General features: G+C 42.4%; 1 protein-coding gene across 4 annotated transcripts in view; it reads right to left on the reverse strand.

Moving 5' to 3' along the window:
• The window catches only part of FRMD4A (FERM domain containing 4A), a 311,522-nt gene that overhangs the window by 193,193 nt on the left and 90,846 nt on the right, over positions 1-27,483 (reverse strand). The window contains exon 1 of one of the 4 annotated variants that reach the window (XM_081297995.1): positions 7,838-7,988. The exons of the other annotated variants lie outside the window; for them this stretch is intronic. The gene's annotated coding sequence lies outside the window, so the exon portion shown is untranslated. Of the gene's footprint in view, positions 1-7,837; positions 7,989-27,483 lie in introns of those variants that run through there. 4 annotated transcript variants of the gene reach the window in all.

Raw genomic sequence — 27,483 nt, forward strand, 5'->3', positions numbered from 1 at the left:
TTCCCCTGTTTGTACATTTGTTTAATGTTTTCATTCTGCTGTCCATGTGTGTCTGTTTAATCAGTCACCAGAAGACAGATCACCTCTCATTCTGATTTAGTTTACTTAACACCTACAAGGTTAAGTACTTCAATAATTTTATGGAATATTATGCAAATTGTATGTTGATTTCTTATATTACAAGAAAACTACCCCTGTATTTTCAGTGTGATTGAGTGATTGGTGCAATGGGAAAAAAAAAGAAAAAGGAAAATAAAAAATTTTCAAGCATCCAACCATCTGAGTCAAAGCTGATTTCTCCCATTAACTCACTGCATTAATTACTTGTGAAAAACATAATACACAGGAGTTGAACATCTTCCCAATTTAAGGCAATAAATGGGAAGTAACCAAAGATTATTACGCAGTGATTGGATTTTTGCCTTTGGTGCTAAGAAAAGGATGGCACTGCCACTAACTGGGGCATAATCTTATTTGTACTCTGCAAATTTAGTAATTCTCATTTATACTCTGGATTTTTTTTTAAAGGTAAAAGCCCTAAGAGCTTTCTGATCCTTTTTGAGAAATTTTAGAAAGGTAGGTTAATATAATCCATTAGTACAAAGGCAAAATCATCTTTCTTCTCTTCCTCGGCCCGGCCCCCCCATCTTCATGCTCCTGGACTCACAGGAGAGCTGGATGCAGCAGAAGCGCCCTTGGGCTCCCTCTTTACTGCTTTGTTATCCGCCCTCATCCTTTCCTCACCTCAGAGGTGCTGTTCCATAGGACCCCTAGTGATCTTCATGAACTTTCTCTGTTCCTAGTAATGATTGCCAAGGTCATGTCTTCACCTGCAGAGCCCTTTCTAAAGGCTGGGTTTATGAAATATCAGAGCTAACGTCTATTCCGCTTATATACGTTTTCTCTATAAAATCTCAGTATTGAAGTGACAATGGGCACTAGCAGTGTGGTCAGTGGCAAGAAGAAAAGGAGAATTGATCTACAAGAGAAGCAAAGGACTGCATTTTGGAATACCATCCTCTGAGTGTTGGGTATCTTTCCAAGTTGGAAGTTGTAGATCTACGTATCAAAAATCGCACAATGTGCACTTAGAATACTGAAATTTTATAGAGAAAAGGTCCATAATTCAGTAATATCTCCACTTCCACAATCAGCTGTCTTTTTAATACCCACTGTGCTCTAAATCCCCTCAAAGTTAGCACTGTTGAGTCTTTCAAATAGAGGACAGCGGAAAAGACAAAATTTCCTATGCTAAGAGCCTTCCATATTTTTTGAGTGTTAGGATTTTATCTCATTTGATCCTTTGAATGTAACTTTTTTTTTTTTTTTATAAATAAGACAACCTAGGCTCAGGGAGTATCAGTAACTCATTCAATCCCTCAGAGCTAGAGAGTAGCAGAGCTGGCTAGAGGATCAGACCCAGGGCAGATGACGACACTGTCTGCTCTGAGTTTGCCATACCACAATGTGTGGTGTAAATCCATGTCCTGAAGTGGGAACTTAAGTCCTGGCATAGTAGCTAAGACCCTGGCAAGGGCCCTCACTGCCTATAAGCTCTTATTGATTTGCAAAAATGACCTATTCATCCCTTTCATTCCTAAAATGCTCTATCTAAAATATTTGATTGTCAATCTCCAAATCACACATGCACATGCTTTGCAGGCTGCAGTGAGCATTCAATGCACCATGCAGCCCTCTCAATCCGTGCTGCAGCCCTTGCAACTATTGCCTTCTGCACATGTCTCTTCCCTCCTGCCAAGACCTGCAGGCGACATCTGTGCTACTGGTCACTCTATAGTTCTTCTGTTACAAAACACTCAACCAGCCCAATAAAAGGGGATTGAAAAGCAGAACACTGCACTCCATTGTGCTAGCTCCATGTCTGCTTCATGTCCTCACCACCCTCCTCTCTTTTCTGCTCTCTCTCTGAGCAACACAGAAATAAATATTGGATATTTATTGGGGGTAGCCAGAAGAAGCCAGGAAATGGGGAAGCCAGCGCTGTCCTCCAAAGCTATTTGTAGGCGTGTCACCCAGCTCCAGATGGCTCCACACTATTTGGGTTGCTAGTTTGGGTTTGTCACATCTATATACTTCTTCTCAGGCATTTGGTGAGAGCGTAATTGTGAATTTTATGGTTATGAATGGCACAGCTTGGCAACTCTCTGAATATTATTTCCATTCGCTGTCATGCATTATCAATCTAATTCCCCATTACACGCCATTTTTTCATGCATTCCTCATACAGCAAGGACAAAGAAAGGCAAAAGCCCCACAAAAAAGATAGCAACACCAGGACAGGCTAATTCTGATGGAAATTGTGGAGTTATATAGTCTTAAGTTTGGAGTCACAGATTCTAGTTCATCTAAAGTGAAAATAATATTAGAAGTTTAGTTATATTTTCATCAGGACCTGGCCCCGATGTTGGCAATAGATTGCTTACAACCACCACAGTGCAAATTGAGAACAGATTGGACACAGGAGGACCTGACGAACTATATTTTCCTTAAGACTCTGGAGTTTCCCAGGTTTCTAATGAAGCCTACACAGATCAGTGTTGGAGGGTGTGATGAATTTGCATGGTGATATGCTATAGAGTGTGCTCATCCTGAGTGGTGGGTTAAAAATAGTGAGCATTATGTGAACAAAATGTTTGCAATATTGCCATGGACAATAGAAAAAAAAAGTATGCTGCTGCTCTAGATTGGCAAAGAATCACTAATGAGAAGAACAAGAAGAAGCACACAAATGTGGTTGGAGTGGAGGTCAAGGGTATGTATGTGTTAATGCTCTTGAGCATGGATAATAAGTTTCTCCTCATACTGCATCATGGAATGGTTGAAGCTCCACTTTTAAAACCTTCCAACCAACCAACCAACCAACAAACAAACAGAAAATGCTGCACATGATAGAGACCGTTGCCTAAGCAAGCTAGGTCCTTCAACCAACGTCTCTGAATTAGTCAGGCTCATGTTGCTGGAGGGAGGTTACTCATTCAGTCCAGAGGGAGGCCACCAGCTCATCTCTTGGTTCTTTGTATTAAGAACTCTGAACTTCTGTAGTAATTAGAGAAATGCAAATCAAAACTGCTCTAAGACTTCATCTCACTCCAGTCAGAATGGCAATTATCAAGAATATAAACAATAATAAGTGTTGGCAAGGATGTGGGGGAAAAGGCATGCTCATACATTGCTGGTGGCGCTGCAAATTGGTGCCACCACTACGGAAAGCAGTATGGAGAATCCTTAGAAAACTTGGAATGGAACCACCATTTGACCCAGCTATCTCACTCATTATTCTATACCCCAAAGACTTAAAATCAGCATACTATAGCGACACAGCCCGTCAATGTTCATAGCAGTTCAATCCACAATAGCTAAACTGTGGAACCAACCTACATACCCTTCAACAGATGAATAGATAAAGAAACTGTGGTACATATGCACAGTGAAATATTGCACAACATTAAAAGGAATAAAATTATGGCATTTGCAGATAAATGGATGGAGTTGCTAAGCGAAGTAAGCCAATCCTCCCCAAAACAAAGGCTGAATGTTCTCTCTGATAAGTGGATGCTGACCCATAATGGGGAGGAGACATTGGGATAGGAAACATGGTGGAATGAGATGAACACCATTACCCTAGGTACATGAATGACTGCACCTGTGGTGCGAATCTACATCACGTACAACCAGAAAAATATAAAGTTGTGCTTCATTTGTGTACAATGAAGCAAGATGAATTCTGCTATCATGTATAACTAATTAGAATTTTAAAAAAACAACAACACGGAACTGAAACAGATCCCTACTGTTCTCTATTACTTTCCAACAACCATAGTTTTCATGCTTAGCAGTGATTTCCATCAGCGAAGAGAAGGGTATTTCTCTTTGGAGTGGGGGGATACTCAGTTTTCACTAACACAATTAAGAATTGCAAACACACACACTCATGAGCACTCAAAATAAGCCTCAGTGCAATTTACTAAACAATAATAATAGCTCTAATCACCATCTCTAGGAGATGGTAGGCACCTGGGATCCATATGGTCTGGGACAATGCCACTAGTGGTGGAACTACTCACCCTCCCTGTCAGGGTGTGTCTACATTACTCCTTGTAAAAGAAAGTCATGCTGATCCTAAGGGACAGAGGACTGGGTAGCAGCTGATGGTTTAGGGAACTCAAAGGAAATTGCTGTGGAGAGAGTTGGATTTATGCTGATTCAGAAAACTTGTCTCAGAAAAGAGCAGTGGGGCCATCTGGACTTTGTGTGCAATAGTGACTGTGAAGTATACAGTTCTAAGAGCCACTAGACCTGCTCTTGAGATGAACCATGCTGGGGAAAGCAAAAACAAAAACAGGAAAATACTCCCAGTGTTCTTTAGTGTGACTGCAGTTAGAATGAACACTGAGGTCAAGACCCAAATCTTTGCCCTTCCCCAGCAGGTCAGATTTTCAGTAGTCACTTTCCCCAAATTTCCGAAGACATTTTGATTTTGCTTACAGTAGGAAAAGTTTGTGTAACTGTAGGTCCTACACATAGGATGGAATGATTCCTTCTCTTGCTTTTCTCAATGCAATGCCTCCCTTTCTAGAGACATCCAGTATCTTCTTTGTTTTTTTTTTTTCATGACATTTGCAGAGAGCAATGGACAGCACAGAATCAGATCAGGGCAAAGTGGAGAAATAAAAGGATGAACACAGGAGGCAGACCCTGGGAATGTCACAAGGGAGTGCAGGTTTGAGTTGCCTGAGGGGCCTAGAAAGGTCAGAGAGCTCCTCTCTTGCTCCTTTAGGTCAAGAGGAATATAACTTTTAGGATTTAGATTGGATAATCCTGAGAAGGCTCCAGAAGTCACTTCTAGTTGAGGTGCTAAATTATTTCACAACCAATAAACCTAAAAAGAGAATTTCTCCCACAAATTTTAATGACACATCTGATAACACTCAAAAAGAAAAAAAAAAGAAGAATTAAAGTCAGTCGTGAAGTCAGACTTAAACATTCTGACACTGTATATAATGTTGTTTAAAATAATTTTCAAAAGCTAGTTAGCTGTTAGCATGTCTATTTCTCACTTAGACTTATTTAACTACAATTTCTCCAGAAATTATATTTCTCCTTTATTTTTGGAGGACATATTTACTCATGCAAAAATATCATAGAACAAAGGTTTAAAGTGTAAATTACACCATCCCATTTTCAGTCATCAGGTTAAATGCAATAAGGGATAAGTAGATATTTTTAAGGGATAAGAATATGGCTTGTAGGATACATGTGAACAGAGCTATACCATTCTGCATAACACACACACATACAGGCATAAACAACGTGAGCACAGATGGTATTTTTTTGTAGCAAAGTCAATAATGATCTTTGAAGGTGAGTTCACCACTCACTTAAAGACTAAAGTAGCCTAACACATTTCCTCAATAGTTTTCCTGAACTTTCCACTCTTTATCACAAAGTAACCTCACTTTTTCATCCATTCAGCAAGGTTGATCCAAGAATCTTTTCTTTGATAACTATTGCATATCTATTCCACAAAGCTTTTGCCCAAGTTCTAGCATCCAAGCAAGAACTTATTTTTTGTCTTTTTCTCTGACCTCAGGCTGTAACTTTGCCGTGACAATTAAAGTGACACTGTATACATCTGGGATGTCTTTCTCCTGGATTAGGAAATCAGCAACTCACTGAACCTCAAGGGGTCTCAGTTTCCCCAATGACAAGATCATACTAATGGCACTAGCCACCTGCCAGGCTAGCAAGGGACTTGGCAACCATGTCTACAAATTACAAAGAGGCTCTGGGCTATAAATAACAAGTCTTATTAATAAAATTAGTTCAGGACAAATGCCAAAAAAGAATATAGCAATAGCAGCACAAATCACACTTGATCAGAACAAAAGAGGGTGGAGAGATTTTCTGATTCTCATTCCTACTAAAACTATCCCATTTTAATGCAAGGAGAGGTTTGGGGTTTTGTTGTTTGTATGTTTGTTGTAAAAGACAACACACAACTTTGCACATTAGGCATTACTTCTTTTCAAGTTATGTGGACACAACTTTCTATTCATTGCTGGACAATGTAATGTAGGTTTCAAAGCATGTCCAAATATTGCCCCCAATTAAGTTAATTGTATCTATGTAACCTCTGAGGATTAAATGGATTCTAATCTAATTGCCTCAGGACCCTCATTCTTCTTGTGCTATAGACAAACCCAAACTTCACTGGCAGAAGAATGGATCCCTCTGCCAACAGAAGACAATGTCCAAGTTGGCTCATCTCCTGATACTTGAGGTTGCAAAAGACAAGTAACACTTCAGAATCAAAACCAGATTTCTGCTGATCTGAGGCTCTGTCTGGCTTATGGGGGTCAAACACTATGAATGGGCTTGATGCAATTTAAAGACTAGAAACAAAACAATGAAATGTGTTCCCTTCTCACATCCCCTCCCCCCAAAAAGCATTTTGCTACACATTTTGGGGATGACATACATAGCAAAATTCCATGAAGTCTAAGAGACAGATTATTGCATCGAACTCCTGAAGTACTTTCTCCATTCCGTAGTGGCTGCCCTGAATGAAATCAGCAGTTTCAATAGAGCTCTCTGACTGGTGCTTTCCCACATATCAATCACAGGTTTGGAAAAGGAGGAGACTTAGGGATGCAGAGGTGGAAGCGGGTAAGGAGCAGTTGAACTCTCAAGCAGGTAAATGCAGATGTCAATCCAAAATTGAATATGGACCTGCTCAAATTTAGAAATGTGCCTATCTGGATTTTCTGAGAATCCCTCTCATCAGAATCTGTGAGGATTCAAACTGAAATTAGCCTGAAACGACAGCCTCAGCCTCTGTTGGGATGTTCCATTCATAGGGGAGGCAGAGCCTCATCCATTCATGGTGGGGTCAGGGAGTCCTTTACCAGCATTGGATCTAGTCTCTGCAAGCTGCGCTTCCCAGGGGGCTGGCATGGCTGCATCATTCAGAACCAGGGTGTCTATTAAGGAGCCACCACCAGAGTTATTATTAGAACAGCCATTCCTTAGAAATTTTGCAGAATTTGTCTGAATTCACTGAGCAGTTACTCTGCTACAAGGGATTGGAGAAAGGCACCGAGTTGCTGGGTTACACACAGGCAGCCCCCACAGCTTTCAAAGTGCAGGACTGGGTAATCTTTTCTGAATTCAACATGCACCAACATCTGGGCGGCTGCCTACAATACTGAAGCACTGCCACAAGCCATTTCTGAATGAACAGGTACTAAAGGGGATTCCCGCCTGTTCTCCTCCCCTTCCCAGTTCCCGGTTCTCTCTGCATCAAACTTGCTGCAGCCATCTGGAATGGAAAAGAACAGTCCATCTTAGCAGACTCCAGCAGTCCATGCTCAGATGCCGGCCTCTGAGCCACCTTGTCTAAAGCGTTCTCCCTGGCACCGAAAGGACAAGAGTCCCCAGTCATGTCCTGAAAATGCGGCGCTTTTAAATACATACATACATACATACATACATACATAAATGGAATCCCACCTATATCTGCTTACTGCTGTGTCTTGTCTTTTCTCCCTTGGCAAAATCAGATAGTGTGGGACTGCGGTGCCAAAGGAAAGTGTGAGTGTAGGGGGGGAGGGTAGCAGAAGGGAGTATAGTATGTGCCCCACGTGGGGCTTGCATTTTAAAAATATAACATACGCGAATAAAAGACGCTAAACCTCCAGTAAAGAAGTGGCACGTTCCTGTGGCCCAGCTCAGCATGAAAAAAAAAAAAATGGAAAGAGAAGTGCTGCATAATCAATCGCCCCCCTGCCATCGCGACTGGGAAACAAAGACACATTACCTTTTATTTTTTGCGCTTCCAAGAGAGCCGAGGAACTTCGGGTCGGAAGCGGCTGTTCCACAGAAACCGGCGTCCCATTCGCCCCGGGGCGCAGGCCCGTGGCCTACCAGGCGGCCTCCGCGCCCGGCGCCGCCTCCTCCTCCTCCTCCACGGCGCCCGCAGCCGCCCCGCCGGTGCTGGCGCGCCCGGTCCCCGCCCCCGCCGCCACCCCAGCCCCCGCCGCCGCCCGCCGCGGGCCCTTGGTCAGCCCATAGCCCGCTCGCTCCTCTCACGCCGAGCCTGGCCGCGCGCCAGGGCGCACCGCCGCCGGCCCGCCCCTCTCCGGGCCCGCTGCATGCTGCCCCGCGCTCCGGGCCGAGGCCGGCGGGCCGCCAGGTCGTGCGCTAGGCAGGGACCGCGCCCGCCGCAGGGCCTCGGAGCGCAGCCGGATCTCGGGACAACAATGAGCGCCCCGGCGCCCGCGCCCTGCCAAGACGGGGACGCCCAACTCGCCCCCCGAGCTGGCTCAGCCTCCCAGCTCCTCTCCGCTACACCCGCAAGGCAAGACAAAGTTAGCTCCCGACCTAAGAGGCTGCGCGCATCGAAAGCGCGCGGAGATGCTGAGGACGCCGATCCCCAACCCGAGGCCCCCTCCCCCACGCCCCACGAAAATTCACCGTGCGGGGGCCCTCGCCTACCCTGCAGCCCGGAGAAGGCGGCTCCCTTGGCCGAAGGCGCAGCTCTTACCCCTCGATCTAGTCCAATTGTCTTGGATTTTAATCTCCCCTCAACTCTTTGGTAATGGAAGTTGCTGCAAGAGAACCTAGTCATGGGGCTATTGTCAAGGATTTGCGACATGCCCGGGAAAGGGAGACTTCCATTTCAAGAGACCTGGGGGAGGGAAAGGGACTGGCATGTCCTCTTAACAGAAAAAGAGAAAAGGAACTGTGATGAAGTCCCCACCAAGAACAATAACTCAATTCACACTGTATGTCTAAATGTTTATTGCTTAAGGATCTCAATTTGCTTTAGACGACTTTTTTTTTTTCATGAATTGTCAAAAGACAGTTGATAAAGGGGGAAGGAGGCACCCAAGCACCCACTTAGCAAAAGCCAACCTTTTTTGGGGGTGGGGATCTCTCCTGAGAACCCCTGGTCTCTAAAATTCCCAGCATGTGTCCAATCCACACTTCAGGCTGGTGGTAGATTTTTGAACCCATCATGTGGAAGGAGAGTCTGGTAGGTCTGGTACCTTTCTTCTCTGGACATAGGCAGTCAGTGAAGACTTAGAAACTATCATGAAAAGAAATCTCACACATCCTCTCTTTTGGATGGCTGGATATTAACCTTTACAAATGCTGGTCTTGTATTCTATTCTATTCTAGAGATGACTGGGAGAATTCCTGACAATTCAAGAGATCTCAAAACCAATAAAAGAGAAACTGCACAGTTCTCACTGTTGGGGAGAAAAAAAAAGTGAATACCAGCATTAAGGGCTGATCATATTTCAGGCTGTTCTGATCACACACTCAAGACTGGGGACTTGACTCAACCATCTAAAGCTAATTAATGGAAGCTGAGTTTAAATCGGATTTTTCTGTACTTTTGGAGTCCTTGAGGATGGTTCTAATGCAAAGACTGATTTGTTCACAAGGTGATTGAAGCCCATCTCCTTGTGTTCTGGGATCTTCAGAGGGATTTTTTATTATTATTATTATTATTATTATTCTTTTTCTTTTTGCTTTTGGTGCTGGAGATTGATCCCAAGGCCTCACACATGCTAAAAGGGAATATTATTTCACCGGATGCAGACTATTTCCAGTTCTGATTTGTTTTGATTACAACACTGAGGAAATGTCCAGGCCTATTATATTTCTCTTTGAATATTTAGTTCCCATCATTAGGAGAGTCAGACTCCATCTACCTCTACCAGGGGCTTGACTGTTGTAGTTTTCAATATGTCATAAACTGTCCCCTGCTGCAGCAAACATCCCTCACCCCAAAGCCAGAATCAGGGACAGAAGTCTCTCATCTATTTCCTTTCTCTCATTCATTATGATCATTGATCAACAAACCTGAACTCACAGATCCCTCTTAGTAGTTTCTGGAGAGCAGTCCCTTGTCTGACTTAATCCAACAGTGCCTGGTCTTGAATGAGTAATGGCTGTACCCTGCCTTCTGCACTCCATATCACCTGTCACCCACATCACAAGCAGCCTCATGAACAGCTCCCACCCATCTGGTCTCCCACATGCATGCTCCATACCAATTTGCAATAACTCTTCTAAAACTTAGATCAGGTCCTTGTAACTTCTATGCTTAAATTCCCTCTCAGGGCTTTCCTGTCTCTTAGGAAAAAAGACTACACTCCTTTCCCTGGGCTCGAGGATCAGGCACCCTTTGACCCATCAGCCTTATCTTTTGCTACCTGACCCCACCAGAGTCCCTACTTTCCTCTTCCAGATCCTGCAGGTCCCCATATATGCTTGGTGCTCATTCATCCCCTTGCCACCCAGCAGCCAGGACTTTAGAAATCATCCTGGGTCATGTCACAACTCTGCTTAAGGACTGTGATGGCTTCCTACTGCTCTCAACCATGGTCTCCATTTTCCCATATTATTGCTCCTCCACCCCCACTGCTTTGTCACACAAGTTGCCTTGCCCTTGGACCACTCTTGCCCTCTCTTGACTTTCTCATTTCCTGGTCCTCCTGCTGAGAAGGTCCATCCACTCTGCCCATGCCATGCATGCATGGCTGCATCTTTGTCATCCTCCAGGTCTCGGCTCCACACTGCCTCCGGGATGACCTTTCCTGGGCAGTGGCCTCCTTGAGGTGCTCTTGGCAGAAGCATCCTGTTCATTCCCCTCTTAGCACTTGCCACACTCCAGAATGTGCCACCTGGAAATATAATTCTCTCATTTCTTTGACATATTTTGAAATAGCAATTCAGGGAAGCTGCAGAGGGCTGCAAAACTGCCCATTTATAAGAGAAATTCACATCTGTCTGCATTAGTGGGGTGGACAGCAGATGCCAAGGGAGGCTTTGTTGCTAAAACTGTTTCCTGGCAAGAAATCACAGGAAGAAAGAGGTCAGAGATCTCTCCAGGCAGATAGTCTACCCCAGGCTACCAGCTATTCTGTGGACTGCTACTTGAGACCTAACGTGCATGACCAGACAGCCCTGACTTGCCTCCGCCTTCCCTCCCTTAACCTGTGGCCACCTTCCTCCAAGAACCCCACATTTCTTTCCATGCAGTATGTAAACTTCAGCAATCCAGCCCTCCTTTGAATTTCACACTGTATGATTATATCTCCTGTGTATGGATACATAATAAAATTTGTATGTCTTTTTCCTGTTAATCTGTTTATTGCCAGTTTATTAGACTTAAATTGATCTAAACTTGTAGGGAACAGAGAAAAATTAAAATTTCCCTACACATCAAATGATGGGTTTTGTTCATGGCCTTGTGTTAAAGACAGATCATTGCCAGATTGCTTGTGTTTGAATTTTGCCTCTTTGTCACCTACTAGCTGTTCAACTTCAGACAAGTTTCTTAACCTCTCTGTGTCTGTTTTTCCTCTAGGAAATGGGGGTAATAGTACTGCCTACCTCTGAGTGTTGTTAGGAGGAGTAAATAAATTTGTGTATGTAAAGCACTTAGAACAGGGCCTGGCAATGTAAGCATAAGCTCTGTGATGGTCTTTATTTGGCCTGGTCTCACTGTTTCTCTATGGGCTGGACTAACACCTGACATGAGATCTCTTTACCACTAGTCTTTTGTGCTTGAAGGATGGATGGGGAATGGATAAGAATGTGGGAAGAAACACTGTATTTGAAAATGTTGAAGTCCTAAGAGAAATTTTATTTAAATGAAATGAAATTCAAACTAGGGTTACCTGAAAGGTAGTAAAAACATGAAAAAAAAATTTTCTGTTTTGCTTGTGTTTATCCTTGGAATTGACAGATAAAAAGCTTTGCCAGTTAAAACTCTGTAATGGTCTGTTCCCCAAAGAGTAGCCAATTCCACCAGCAAGACCCAGGGCCTTCCTTGCAAAGTCACATTTAAAATGGGCTTACTAATAGCATTTATCTTCAGCCTTAGGAGCACTTTGGGTCCAACACATATTCTTATTTCTTTCCAAAGCCGTGCACCGGATATAACAGTGGGGGTCTAGGAGTGTAGCTCAGAGTTAGGGCATGTGGCTAGAACACGTGACAACCTGGGATTAATCCCCAGCACCAAAAATAAAATAAAAATAAATAGCTAACGGTACTATTTAGTACTGTACCAGGCACAGTGCCAAGAACTTTCCAAACATGAGTTAATTCAATCATCACAGGATTCATGGGAGACGAAAACTGCTCTATCCCTCTTCTACAGATAAGGAACCAGGGGCTTAAAGAGATGCAGCAATGTGCCTGGGGTGCCTCTGCTACTCGTATCTGAATCCAGGCCAACTTTTTGAGACAAGCTCTTATCATCCACACGGGACTGTTACCTATCCTCATAATGAAATATATCAGAATCACAGATCTACTTTATAGACACTATTAATTACAGCTTGAACCATGGATGGTGTTAAATGGCACCCGGCAGTTGATTGGCACATCTGGCCTCATCGGTTCCTAACAGTACATGTGGATACAACATTACCTTCCAGTTTCTGCATTTCTAGAGAATAATGAGGGCCCCTTTTCCTTTCATATTTCAACCAGGTTTCAAGGATAGAGAAAGACCCCTCTGGGGCAGGTTAAAGTGCTTGGTGGGTTTCAAGTGAAGCCTATTATATTTTTTAATACCCAATCCTTTTTCTTCTCACTTCCAGGTCAATTAAAGGCCAATTCTGAACCACTTCAATCTAAAAGAAAGAATTCCATCTCCTCTCATGATCTGTGATCAAGTGCTTAAAACTGTGGTCCCTGGGGTATATGAAGAATTATCTAATAGCTGTGTTTTATTTCATTATTTTTAAAAATAGTGATGTCATTTTTAATAGCTATGTTTTATAATCCTGTGTTCTCATGACATGAGATAGATGCTTATTATTTTTTTCCTGGTTGGGAATCAGAGTTTAGAGGTCCTCAACTCATGGCAACAAAAATCCAGGGCAGGTCTTTCTGAAACACAGATGAGAATCAATCAAAACATCACGAGCTAATTAATGTAACTTGGAGCCCCAGGGAGCAGCTGTATTACAGTGAGTACCACAGTATAAAATTGTTTAACACTAGAAGGACTCTCAAGTACCTGAGGTTAGCTTTCTAACCAGATGCTTTCTGCTTTCTGTTTAACTACTAAGAAATATATATATATATATATATATATATATATATATATATATATATACACACACACACACACACACACACACACAAATATATATTAATAACAATAGTTAATGCTTACCAAGTGCCAGGTACTGATTATGTGACTTATATATACCAATTCAAACTTATTAACAGTCTAATGAGATGAGCACAATTGTTAGTTCTATTTATAGATGGGAGAATTTAGGCTCAGAGAAGTTTGGTGAGCTACCTCAGGTCCTACAGAGAGCAAGTAGACCACAGTGATTACCAAACTTGGGCGGTCTGCTGCAGAGTTGATTTTTTTTTTTTTTTTTTTGGTACTGGGAATTAAACCCAGGGACACTTAACCACTGAGCCACATCCCCAGCCCTTTTTGGTATTTTATTTAGAGACAGGGTCTGGCTGAGTTCTTTAGGGCCTCGCTAAATTGCTGAGGCTGGCTTTGAACTCGAGATCCTCCTGCCTCAGCTTCCAGAGTCTCTGGGATTACAGGCAGGCGCCACCACGCCCAGCTCACCTCAGTCACCTCTCAGTGGCCAAGTATTTGGAAGCTCTGCGTCCCTGAGAGTGCTCTTCCTGGTGCCCATCAGTGGGAATTCAGTAGTTCTGGGTTGTTTCCAATGTCTCACTACAACAGGCAGTTAAGGCAGAAATACTTGTGGAATTGAATGGGAAAGATTCTCAGCAAATATTCCTTTTTCAGTTGTAACTTCTAATATTGCACAGGTGACATCAGCCAATCAATCTCTCAGGCAGCTGTAAGAAAGTACTGAAAGGATGGGCAGAGCCAGAAGCAGAGCCCCAGGGCTTCAGAGAAAGCATACCTTGGCCTCAGGGGGAAAAGGGCGAGTCAATCTCTCAGAGTTCAGGTAGGGCTGAAAACTGCCATCAAGTGTCACTTGGAAGGTGATGGTTTCCCCCTGCCACCCAGTAAAAAATCAGACCGTATTTATAATGGCAGATCATTTGTTGATAAAAAATGATGCAAGTTCAGGTTAGCAATATCCCTGGATTCTGACCACCAGATGGGGAGACAGTGAAGGGGCTTTGTTGAGATGGGTTTGGGCATAGAGTGTTAGAACAGAAAAGGGACAACTGGAGGGCAAAGAACAAAGGCTGGAGATGCCTATATATGAGAAGCTTTAAAAATCTATGAAATCATTTAGGCAAAAGGAGAGAGAGGGGGAGGGGAGGGAGGGAGGAAAGAGGAGGAGGAAGGAGGAAGAGGAGGAGGAGGAGGAAGAGGAGGAGGAGGAGGAGGGGAGGAGGAAGAGGGGGAGGAGGAGGAGGAAGGAAGAGAGAAGGAAAGAAATGCTCAGACCATAGCTCTAAGGCAGTGGTTCTCAGAAACAAGACAAAAGAATAATCACCTGGAAAACTAGATTCCTGTTTGTGCTCACCCCTTATGCAGAAACCTCAGTGTTTCAGATTCCCAGATCAAGGTCAGAGTATAATGATTTGCTTTTCTAACAATTCCCAATGATGCTGGTACTGCTGGCTGGTTTGGGTCTTCACTCAGCACCACTCATCTGCCACTGTCCAGTGTGTTCCAGACACCCTAGCATCTTTAGGCTAGCCCCAGGGCCTTTGCACTTCCTTCTGCTTGGAATTCACTTCCCTGGATACCCATAGGAATCAAGTTCTCACCATTTTCAGGTCCCTACTTATGTGTCATTTTATTAATTAAATCTTTTCTAACCAACTTTTTCTTCCCCCACCCACCCATCCTGGAGATTGGACCTAGGGTTTTTGCATATGCTCAGCTTTTGCACATGCTACCCCTAACCACTTTTCTTAAAAATAGCAACTCCCCATCCACTCTCCCGCAGCTACCCTTCTCCCTAACCACTTCTCTGTTTTATTTTTCTCCATTGTTTATATCACTTTCTAACAAACTATACAATTTATTACTTAGGCGTTCCGGTTGTTATCTGTCCCTCTACACGAGCAGGAATTTATGCCTATTTTGTGTCTTGCTCAGTCTTCTGAGCCTAGGACAGTCCCTGGCACATATTAAATGTTCAATAAATATTTGGGTTTGGTTTTGTTTGTTTGGGTACAAAAAATTGAACCCCCTTAGCCTCTGAGTCACATCCCAGGGTCTTGCTAAGTTGCTTAGAGTCTCACTAAATTGCTGCCCAATGCTTCGTTTATATTTGAAGAATGTTATTGAATCTGCAATCCTCCTGCCTCAGCCTCCTGAGCCTCTAGGATTACCATACGTGCCACTGCGTCCAGCCTCTCAAGTATTTGTTGAACAGGTGGATAAAATGAAAGGATGAACATTCTTGGACAGAGCATTGTGGTTTTAAGAATTTCTCACTGTTTGCCTCCACATCTAAAATGAAATGTGGCCCTGTTGCTCTGCTTCTGAAACATGGCCCTCTTGCACCCTGGTGAAGCCAAAGCTTCTTGGCATCTATTCACAATAGGCACTGGCTGGGGCTGGGATGCCGCGGAGGCTGGACTCCAAGGAAGACATGCAGCACTGCCAGCGGTCCCCATTGGTTTCTGAGAGACACCTTGCAGTTTCACATGGACTGAGACCCTCTCTGGTTTACAGCCTGGTTGCAAACAGGGCTCACCTACCCATCCTTGGCATTTCCTGTCCCAGCCCACTTGCAACTCCTGGAAGTCCCCCATCGTGTCTCGCCCTCTTGCACTGTTCACCCTTTGTTTTCCTAACACTGAACGGACTCCCACTCATTCCTCAAAGTCAGAGCAGATGCCCACTCTCCAGGAAAGCCTCCCTGAGCTCCCGGCTCCTGGGTTCTGAGTGGCCTGGACACATCTCTTACCTTCTCTCCTCGCTCCCTTTGCATGTGCCTATGTTCCAAGCCCAGTGCTTCGTTTATATTTTAAGAATGGTACTGTTAGTCCACGTCCTCAAAATTCGTTGCTCTGTACACTGTGTGTTTAATTTGGCTTTTTCACTTTCTTTTGGCCTAGTGTTGGGATCGCTTTTATAATTAGACCCAATTGATTTTTATAATTAAATTTATCCAAGCTAATAAAAACCAAGAGAAGACACTGAGGTAGTAGAAAACAGCCTTTGACCAATGTTTCTATGCAATATTTTTTTTAATTGTTGCTTTAATAAAGTGGGCAGGGAGCCTCTGTCTCTCATTAGTGAACTGGGACCAGGTGCACCATCACAATACCCAAGCCAAAATTGCACTTTTCCAAGAAAACTTGAAATATCCCAGAGATTCTTAGCAGTGTTTGTGGGGGTCTAATATAAAAACTTTATAACTGAGTAGGTGTGATTTCTTTTTCTTTTTTTGGCAGTACTAGGGAGGGACCCAGGGCCTCACACATACTTAGGAAGTGCTCTACCACTGAGCTATATCCCCAGCCCATAATTTCTATCATAAAACGGACATCCTTACCTTTCTCCTTAGTAAACCCTAAGTTATTTTGTTGTATGTTTTCAGAGGTCTAAGTTTCTTCCTTTGTTTATATTTTCTAATTCTCAGTGTGGTTTTGGGAAGGCCTTCACAGGTCTTTTCTCAAAAAAAGAAACTGGGTTCTCCATGGAAGAGGAAATACACAGTGGAGAAAAAGGAAAGTAATTTACAAATCTTCAGAAAAGGCCTCTTGCACTCATTCCAAAGAAAATTCCCTTGGGCTGGGTGTGGTGGCGGGTGCCTGTAATCCCAGTAGTTTAGGAGGCTGAGGCAGGAGGTTCATGAGTTCAAAGCCAGCCTCAGCAATTTAGCAAGGCCTTAAGCAACTTAGTGAAACCCTGTTTCCAAATAACAAATGAAAAGGGCTGGGGATGTTAAGTGCCCCAGGTTCAATCCCTGGTACAAAAAAAAAAAATTCCCCTTGGAAATGGTTATAACCTAAACTGGGATTTGCCATCAATAATAATTATGATAATATCTATTATTTATTGAGAGGTATGAGGCACACAGTGTGCATTATTTACAACCTTTGCAGCAATACCACATAGTAGGTAGTATTAATTCTCATCATATAGGTCCAGAAATCGAAGTTCAGAATTACAAAGAAATGTGCCAGACATCTACAGCCAGAAGGAGGCATGTTTGAATCCAAGTCTGACCCCAGGACCTCCAAAGCACACAGTGAGAAGAGTCTCCATCCCCAGGAAGCCTGGGGAAGGGATGGGCATTGGGAAGTGCTAGAGATAATATTCAGCTGTGTAATGTTTGTGCCAATAGTGGCCCCAACTGGCTTGGGAACCAGAACTTTGCAGACTCCTGGAGGTGTTCTGCAGCAACAGGGCTGAGTTCAATGGCAAAATTCAATGGCAGGGGTAGGCTGAGCCACTGCTGGCACCAATTGGGACTCAGACCTATCTCTTGAGTTGCGTATGGATTCTGATTGCCTGAAAAATCCTAGTTGTTATCACAGTCAAATCTTCTCTCCTTCCTGTAGGGCTTTAGGTAGGTTCATTCAAATCTTCCAGCATGACCTTTCTTACCTGTCTACGCAGTAGGTTGGAATTGGTGGTATAACCCACTTTACTTCCCGAAAGATGCAGAGAGCAATTCTGCAGTGGTTAGGAATGCAGGCTAAGGTAAAAGACTACCTGGGTCAAATCACAGACCAATAACTTACTAGTTGTATAATCTTAGACTACCAAGTTCTAAATTTAGTCTCTGTTTCCTGGGTAGGATCGCTACAAGGATTACACTGTAAAGTACATACAGGGATTTGTTTTTGGCACAGGGGATGTGTTTAATAAAAGATATGCTATTAGTATTCTTATTTGCATATCTATGTCAACAAAGGGCACAGAATCTGGCAAGCTTTGTCTTTGTACAGTATTCTGTTATCCACCGTGGTAGATGTCGATTCTTGGCGTGAGTCCTATATGTATGTGTTGTGAGCTCTAATGAGACCCCAGGTGAGTTAAGTCCTGTAAATAAATCATAGAAAATATCTTTGGCCTAAATCAACGTGCCCTAAATTCCATCCCTTTCTTCTCAATGGGTTGTGTGCTCTCTTTTTTGTAGAGAACATTCTGCCAACTCATCTGTGACTGACTTAGAAAAGAAACCCATTGAAGTGGTCCTGGATTTTGTTCAGCAATTGGGGGTCCACTGTGTGCTTTCAGTGGATGCCCTCTGGTAATGACAATCAGTCACAGAAAGGTGCTGGCTCTGAACTTCAGCGTTTAGTTCTAAAGTGTAGCCATATCCTGCCCTCAGCTGTATTGTGCACCATATCTACACCCACACGTGAACTTCTGGTTCCTTCTACCTGCCCAGATGCTTGCAGCCATAGGTCACTTGGCAAGCCAGCAACAATGGTATCACCAGGAGCTCGCTCCAACAGGAAGTAACCTAGGAGCTTGCAAACATCTGATCCAGCAAGGATCTTGCGCCCAGACTGGCAGGTGACAGCTATTGTTGAGGAGTGCTCATCGCTGCTGTCTATTTGCATTTGGAACATCCCACAAATGCAAAACAAAAGGGATGCAGCACCCCAATGTTTTATTGGAGTTGGAACTAAATTCTATTTCACATGAGAATGAGCCTGACTGAAGTTCGGGTGGTTCCAGATCAGAGGCAATGGAATCCCATCACTCCCATCACCATTCATTCTCACGATGCTGGTGGTGCCTGCGCCATTTTTGTCTGATTCATTATTCCCAGTACTGCTCTGAGGGCCAAGGGCTCCTGTCATCGCCTCCACCTGACAGATGAGAAAATGACCCTCCCAGGGAATTTGTGGGACATTCAGAGTGAGAATAGACAGCTTCCCCTTCTAAGCCAGGAGCACCTTCTGTTTCTTTAAGTTTGATGTCATTCTTTCAAAAGTATTTCAAATAATGAGATTGTCAAGCATTCAGAAAAGCACAGAGCATGTATTAGGCTGTTGTGTAACGACTAGAACTTCTACCATTAGGGGTAGACACTGCCTGACAAGTTCTAAGCTCTCACTGGTACCGTCATCCGGGGCCTTCATTCCATTTGCCTCCTCTGTCCATCACTCTTGCCTCCCACTCGCCCATCCACCCAGCAACCTTCTTACCACCTCCCTGATTGGCTTCCTTATTCCTTTAGGTTTTTACTTAGTCGTTATTTAGACTGCCAAATAAAAATACAGGACATCCAGTTAAACTTGATTTGCAGATAAACAACGAATAAGCATATTAAGTATAAATATGTCCTACATATAGTATGGGATAGAGGTACCTGAACAAAAAAATTCACCAATTCTCTAGAATTTAAGTAGGTGGCTTATTTTTTATTTGCTAATTCTAATTCTAATGATCACATTTGCAGTGAGGCTGTCCCTGTACATCTTATTTAAGTTTTTAACTTCCTCCCTCATTCTTTTGTTCTCTTTTATTTTTTTTTTCATGGCACTTATCATCAGTTTACCTGAAAAAAAAATATATATATATAGTTGTTGATGGACTTTTATTTTTATTTATTTGTATGTGGTTCTGAGAATCGAACCCAGTGCTTCACACATGCTAGGCACGTGCACTACCACTGAGCCACAGCCCCAGCCCCATGAAATATATTTTTAGTAACATATTTTGCTTATTTTCTGCCTGCCTTCTTTAGAATGCAAACTCTTTGAAGGCAAGGTTTTTGTTTCCTTTGTCCTCTGTTCTACCCATAATCCCTGGAATAGGGTGTGAGATTTAGTAGAGGCTCAATAAATATTGGCTGAGTGACTGAATAAATGAATAAAAGAATGCAATGACCACCTTCTTCTCTGTCTTTTGAGCTGTATCAGAATTTCTCTCTAAGATAAAAAAAAATTGGAAATGGAATTCCGTTTTGTTGTGTATATGTCTTGCCAATTCATTTTTCAAACTGATTGAAGTAATTTCCATGTCCCTCAACAACATTTAAAGGTCCCTATTTCTTCCACATCCATATCTTTATTTATTTACCTTAGAAAATGGAATACTTTTAATTTTTAAAGCAACAGTTAAAACCAGCAGGAAAACACAAAACCGCTTGTAAACCACAGTTTGTGAATTCCCTAATAGATAGTAATTGTTCATCCAAGCAGTTGTTCATCCAAGGGGTGTAGGAAATTCTTAGGCATTTATTTAAAAGATGGGTTGATTATTACAGATGTGCAAATAGTTCTAAGCCATGATGTTTCATGTGTAAGAAAACAAACAAAAATTGTACAAACTCATCACAGTTGCATTGTCACTTAAAAGTCTGTGGTACAAAGTTACAACTATCTTATATTTGATAAAGGGGCTAAAAGCATGCAATGGAGGAAGGATAGCATCTTCAACAAATGGTGTTGGGAAAACTGGAAATCCATATGCAACAAAATGAAACTGAATCCCTTTCTCTCGCCATGCACAAAAGTTAACTCAAAATGGATCAAGGAGCTTGATATCAAATCAGAGACTCTGCGTCTGATAGAAGAAAAAGTTGGCTCCGATCTACATATTGTGGGGTCGGGCTCCAAATTCCTTAATAGGACACCCATAGCACAAGAGTTAATAACAAGAATCAACAAATGGGACTTCCTTAAACTGAAAAGTTTTTTCTCAGCAAGAGAAACAATAAGAGAGGTAAATAGGGAGCCTACATCCTGGGAACAAATTTTTACTCCTCACACTTCAGATAGAGCCCTAATATCCAGAGTATACAAAGAACTCAAAAAATTAGACAATAAGATAACAAATAACCCAATCAACAAATGGGCCAAGGACCTGAACAGACACTTCTCAGAGGAGGATATACAATCAATCAACAAGTACATGAAAAAATGCTCACCATCTCTAGCAGTCAGAGAAATGCAAATCAAAACCACCTTAAGATACCATCTCACTCCAGTAAGATTGGCAGCCACTATGAAGTCAAACAACAACAAGTGCTGGCGAGGATGTGGAGAAAAGGGTACACTTGTACATTGCTGGTGGGACTGCAAATTGGTGCGGCCAATTTGGAAAGCAGTTTGGAGATTCCTGGGAAAGCTGGCAATGGAACCACCATTTGACCCTGCTATTGCCCTTCTCGGACTATTCCCTGAAGACCTTAAAAGAGCATGCTACAGGGATACTGCCACATCGATGTTCATAGCAGCACAATTCACAATAGCTAGACTGTGGAACCAACCCAGATGCCCTTCAATAGATGAATTGATAAAAAAAATGTGGCATCTATACACAATGGAGTACTATGCAGCAATAAAAAATGACAAATCATAGAATTTGCAGGGAAATGGATGGCACTAGAGCAGATTATGCTTAGTGAAGCTAGCCAATCCCTAAAAAACAAATACCAAATATCTTCTTTGATATAATGAGAGCAACTATGAACAGAGCAGGGAGGAAGAGCAGGAAGAAAAGAGTAACATTAAACAGAGATATGAGATGGGAGGGAAAGGGAGAGAAAAGGGAAATTGCATGGAAATGAAGGGAGACCCTCATTGCTATACAAAATTACATATGAGGTTGTGAGGGGAATGGGAAAATAAACAAGGAGAGAAATGAATTACAGTAGATGGGGTAGAGAGAGAAGATGGGAGGGGAGGGGAGGGGGGATAGTAGGGGATAGGAAAGGTAGCAGAATACAACAATTACTAATAGGGCATTATGTAAAATTGTGGATGTGTAACCGACGTGATTCTGCAATCTGCATTTGGGGTAAAATTGGGGGTTCATAACCCACTTCAATCTAATGTATGAAATATGATATGTCAAGAGCTTTGTAATGTTATGAACAACCAATAAAAATAAATAAAATTAAAAAAGTCTGTGGTAAAAATCGTGAGGAAATCCCATCTATTCATTTATTTAGTTTTTCAACTAAAAAAGGAGTAAATCTTGACTAAGAGCAATAAAATGAACACACATGTATTGTACGACATGATATAGGGTCAGCTTCAGGGCTGAGTGTGTGGCTCAATAGTAGAGGAACCTTCATGAGGCCCTGGGTTCCATCCTCAGCACCACAGAAAGAAAAAATAAAGAAGGGAAAGAAAAAGGTCAACTTCAGAATTGCCAAAAACATGGAATTTTGGTCAAAAGAGAAAATTTCATAAAGTCCTTTGTTATAGATATGATCCAAAGGTTCAAAAGAGAAACATAAGCTACACAGCATATATAACAACAACAACAAACCCTGTAATCAAAGGCTACAACAAAATGACATATTTTGATGGTTTTCAATATATTCTTGGATAGTCACAAAACAGACTGTGGGACATTGCAAGAGTGTCCATAATCCCCATTCCTCCCTGCATGTCTGCTTTTGTAATGTGGCTGCAAAAATGATATGTAGAAATAAAGTCTATTTTTCCCTTGTCTTAAAGATGGACCTACCTTGGCCAATATAATGCAGAAGTCACAAAATGCCAGTTCAAAACTTGGGCCTCTAGAGGTCTTCTATGTTTCTGTCTGCTCTCTTGGAACACCACCTAGCTGCCACATGAGGATGTCTGGACTAGCTGGCTGGAAGGTGAAGACACCAAATGGACCAGAAGGGAATCAGACTGTTTGTCCCAGCCGAGGCAAGAGAGCCCAGCCAAGATCAGCAAAGCTGCCGATTTGACTCACAGCTGAACACAGATGCACCAAGGCGGCCAGAAGAACTATCTTGCTGAGCCCAGGCTAAATTACCTACTTGCACAATCATATGCTAAATAAAAGCTGGTTATTTTGAGTCACTACCTTTTGCAATCATTTGCTATATGGTAATGGTTAACTGGGACACAGACTAACTTTGTCCTTCATCCTACAGAGGACAGAGCTGTTGATTTTTTTCTTTCTTTCTTTTGCTATATTTATACTGATGAAACTCGTGGTTATATTTTGATCTGCAAAGAACTCGATGGAAAAATAACAGATGAATTTATTCTCAATAAAATGTATTAGTGTTTTATGGAGCACAGTGTCATCTGGAACCAATAAAGAATCATGTGCACAGCTGGGCACCCATCTCTGACAGATGCACAGCTGCATCAAGCCGTTTCACCCTCTGCATGCACCAGCAACAACTGCATCATTTGCCAAGAACATTGGACTTGTAAGCCTCTGGGAGGGTCATGAAAAAAAAATCTAATGGTTGAAAAGCTTGTCTTTTTAAGGAAATAACTAAAAATGAAAACTTCCTCTGAAATTTGACTTTAAAAAAACAGCATTCTGAATATGTTTTTCCCTCACCCAGGGGCAAGTGCCAGTTGGACATTTTAAACTCAGGGATGAATTGTGAGTTAGTTTCCCTCATGGAAAACAAATACAGACAAGCTAAAAATACAACAACAGTTTTGAAAAACCCAAATAAAAAGCATTAAGTACGAGGAGTGGTTCAAGAAGACTTTTTTTTCCCCCAAAGTTGAACTTTCACAGTTAACTAGTACAAAGCAAAGCTATGAATACTTCTTCCTGCACATGGCAAGATCTCTTCCTAAAAAGTAAAGCTCTACAGATGAATGTAAATGGTTGGTAGGGAACAATTAGCCTGGTAACTTTCAGTTTGGTTCATGTTACACAAACCACAGTGCTAGGATTCAGAACAAAGAAAAGTACATTCATTCATATAGTTTCACCTAAATAAGTCCCCGAGAATTTAAAATTAGAGATTGACTAATGGACCAGAATTCAGCTCATCATATGCAAGAAGATGAACTTTCAGACATTTTTATCTACAGAAGCCTAAAGATACCACTGTTGCGTAGCATCCCCCCAAATCTCTTGCTGAAACTGGCTTTGAACTTGCAATTCTCCTGCCTCAGTCTCTGGAGCTACTAGTATTATAGGCATGCACCACTGCACCTGACAAGAAATTTCTTTAATGATACTACTGGCCCAGCGTATAAAGCAAGGAGGGAGCCACTGCACTTAGTATCCACATATTCATGGGAATCCAGGTCCTCAAAGATGCTGAGGCAACAAAACAAAGAAAAGAAACTCTAGACACTTAATATGGAAAGCTTATTTTTCTTTAATGCAGCTCAGTTTCCCAAAAGGAATAAGCACAATTTAAATGTTTCCCAGTTTTATTTTTCCTGATGATAAATAATTGAATGCAATGAAAGAATCCTTTAAGTTCTGGAAAAGAATGCAAAATTTATAAGGAAAGTAAGATAAACAGTGAGATTTTTAGAGAAGCACTTTACAGCAGCAGGTTGGGGAGAATGAGGAGAAATGAGGACTCTCAGATATTGCCAGTGAGATATGATAATGGTAAGATGGTGAAGTTCCTCAAAATGCATAGAATGACCATATGGCCCACATTTAAGTATATAAACCAATGGAAATGAAAACACCCACACAAAAACTAGAACATGAATGCTCACAGTAATTATTCACGATAGGCAAAAGTAGAACAATCTCATATCAGTTGATAAATGGATCCACAACATGTGATCTGGTATAATTGAATATTATTCAGCTACAAGAAAAAAAAATTAAGTACTGATACATGCTCCAACATGGATGAGCCTTGAATACATTGTGCTAAATGAAAGAAAGCAGTTACAAAGGACCCCATAGGATTTTCTTTATAAGAAGAATGCAGAATGAAACCAAGCTCTATATGGAGAAGGTAAATTAATGTTTTCCTGAAGGGATAGGGCCAGAGTGTGTGTGTGTGTGTGTGTGTGTGTGTGTGTGTGTGTGTGTGTGTAGTAGTAGTAGTAGTAGTAATAGTAGTAGTAGTAGTAGTAGTAGTAGTAGTAGTTGTAGTAGTAGTAGTGATGATAGTGGAAATGGCTAATGATATGAGGATTTGGGAGGAAGTAATAAAAATGGTCCAAAATTGATTGTGGTGGTAATTGCATGACTATGAATATATCAACAATCCCATACTTGCATACTTCAATGGTATGTGAATAATATCTCAAGAATGGTTAACAAACACCTGCTTTCAGAAGGCCACTGCCCTCAGGCTCTGGTGCGCCTGCTCTTCTCTGCCATCAAGGTCTTTGATGCTTGGAGGAATTCGATAGTAGGAACGAAGTCCTGGAATGGAAGTCTAGCCAAATAACCTTAAGCACGTCATCCCTGTTCATTGATTTTACAAGTTCAGTCTCATGGGCTACATTTATTGAGACCCTACAGCACAACAGGCACTGGTCTCAGCATTGAGGATGCAATTAGAGAACCAAATGCACCCCACGAGTCCCTGTCTCCTAAAGGGGACACCCTCAGGGAGGTCCAGATAATGAACAAATGTCAATACCATATTAGCCAGGAATGAACTGGGGAGGAGGGAGTGAAAAGCAGAGGCCCCTGCAGGACAGCCATTGTACATGGGTGAAGAGAGGAGGAGGGCGCTTGTTTGGGAGATGAGGCTTGACCAGATATCTGAAGTCCCAGCACCCTCCCACCGGCCTGGGCAACCTTTGCATCCTGCAAAGGGAATAACAGAGGTCAAGAAAAAGGGCCCGACAGGTATCTCAGTGGCAGCTTCTCTCTGCTCAGAAAGAGTCTAGAAGACACTCTCTATTGTCTGAAGCTGGGGATGGGCACTGGCTTTGCTGTCTTTCTAGGACTGTTGGTTTCAGTGAAAGAGTTTGCAACGTTTTTTTTTTTTTATTATATATAAAATCCTTAGGAATAAGGTAAAAAAAATATTCCCTGAACATATACAGATTTTATCACTGGCAAAATCATTATATACAAAGAATATCCATTAATAAAATAATTTAGTAGCTAATGACTAATGTATTCAATATGCACATGCAAGTACCGATAATCATGATATTACCAACAGTATAGCAAAATAATATTGTTTTTTAAAATACTTTTTTAGTTGTAAGTGGACACAATATCTTTTTATGTATTTATTTTTATGTGGTGCTGAGGATTGAATCCAGTGCGTCACACGTGTGAGGTAAGTGCTTTACCACTGAGCTCCAGCTCCAGCCCTAAACTAATATTGTTGATGAATAATGCCAACAATTGGCATTTGATAAAATTAATAATGATAATAGATATCATATGATAAGGACCTCTCTGGTCTCTGGGTGTAGGCCACAAGGCCTATACCTGTTTATGTTCTGGTAAATAATTTTATTAATCCCTTGGCCAAATTTAGGAAATCAACCTTTCAAAATGACAAAAAAAAAATTAAAGAAAGAGCTAAAAAAGCAGGATTGCAAAAGGTAGAGGAGAGAGAATCATGGACTTGATAACATGAAACGGAAGTTTAACTAAACTAACCTATATATTAAGGATAAGCAAAGCAGTCAATATTAAACAACAAAAAACTCACGACCTGAATTTCATTGACAACAAACTAAATAGAATTCTGATGTGTGATGTGATAGACCCCAAAGCCGACGCAATACGAGTGTATAAAACAAACCTGTTTTCTTCATAGTGTGCTAAAAGGCCTGATATATTCGGATCATGTATAGAGTGCTGTGTTCAGTCTCATAGGCTACATTTAAAGAGGGAGCTGTGTAAATTCAGCTATGTCAAGGTGACAGTAACTTCCCAAGGATGGGAAGTTACCCAGAGCCAACTTCAATGATGGAAAGAAATGGCGATATTTGGTCCCCAAAAGAATAGCTTAAATAGAGGGAAGGCCAACCCTAGCTACCTGTCAGTTGTTCTCTGAGAGATGCCAGGTGTGACCCATGACAGTAGGTTCCCTACAGAGTGGGCTGGTGAGCAGGGCTCTTGGAGATCAGATTTGACAGTAACTGTGAGGAGGGCTTTGTGGGACTCAAAGCTACTCCCTGATGGAATGGCTTCCTGTGAGGCGATAGAGGACCTCCAGTGCCTGGGAGTGCCCCTGCAGAGGCCAAGTGTCACCTGTGATCCCGCTGTGGTGGGAACCCCTGGTTCCCCGTGGGCGGTTGGACTCCGGACCTCGGAGGTCCCTGCTGGCTTGTGGAGTCAGGGAGCAGGCATCCAAAACAAAGAGCTCCAGTTGGGTGGTTGGCTCCGGCACTGTGGTTTCCCAACACTGGTAATTTGTATTCAGAGAACAAACACAACATTGTCCGAATTTAGGCACTGCTAAAGGCATGGACTTGGAGAAGTAGCCGTTTTCTAGAATGACGCTGACTGCAGGTCAATTAGAAACGCAACATCGTTCCAAGATGGAAGCCAGATTTTCCTTTATGGAGCCCCCCACAATCTATGGCTGCCTGACTGGGCTTGGCCCTAGCCATGGCTTTGGCAAAGTCTTTTAGAAGATTTCATCTCATGTCCCCTCCCCAGTGGGCCCTGTCTCAGGGATTCCCCACTCAACTCTGTCATCTGGATCTCCCACTCTCATTTGCCTGGACTTCACTGCAGACTGTATACCTTGGATTCGCTCTTTGCCTTCCTCCTTGGGTCCTCTGGACAGTCCTTGCTCCCAGAGTCTTCTCAGTCTGCATTTGCCTCCAGGTTTGCTCTTATGACCCAACCCTGCCCACCCCTCTGGATTTAGCCTTTGTTGC

Source organism: Spermophilus citellus (assembly GCF_964194105.1).
Source record: "Spermophilus citellus genome assembly, chromosome: 6".
NCBI classification, from domain to species: Eukaryota; Metazoa; Chordata; class Mammalia; order Rodentia; family Sciuridae; genus Spermophilus; species Spermophilus citellus.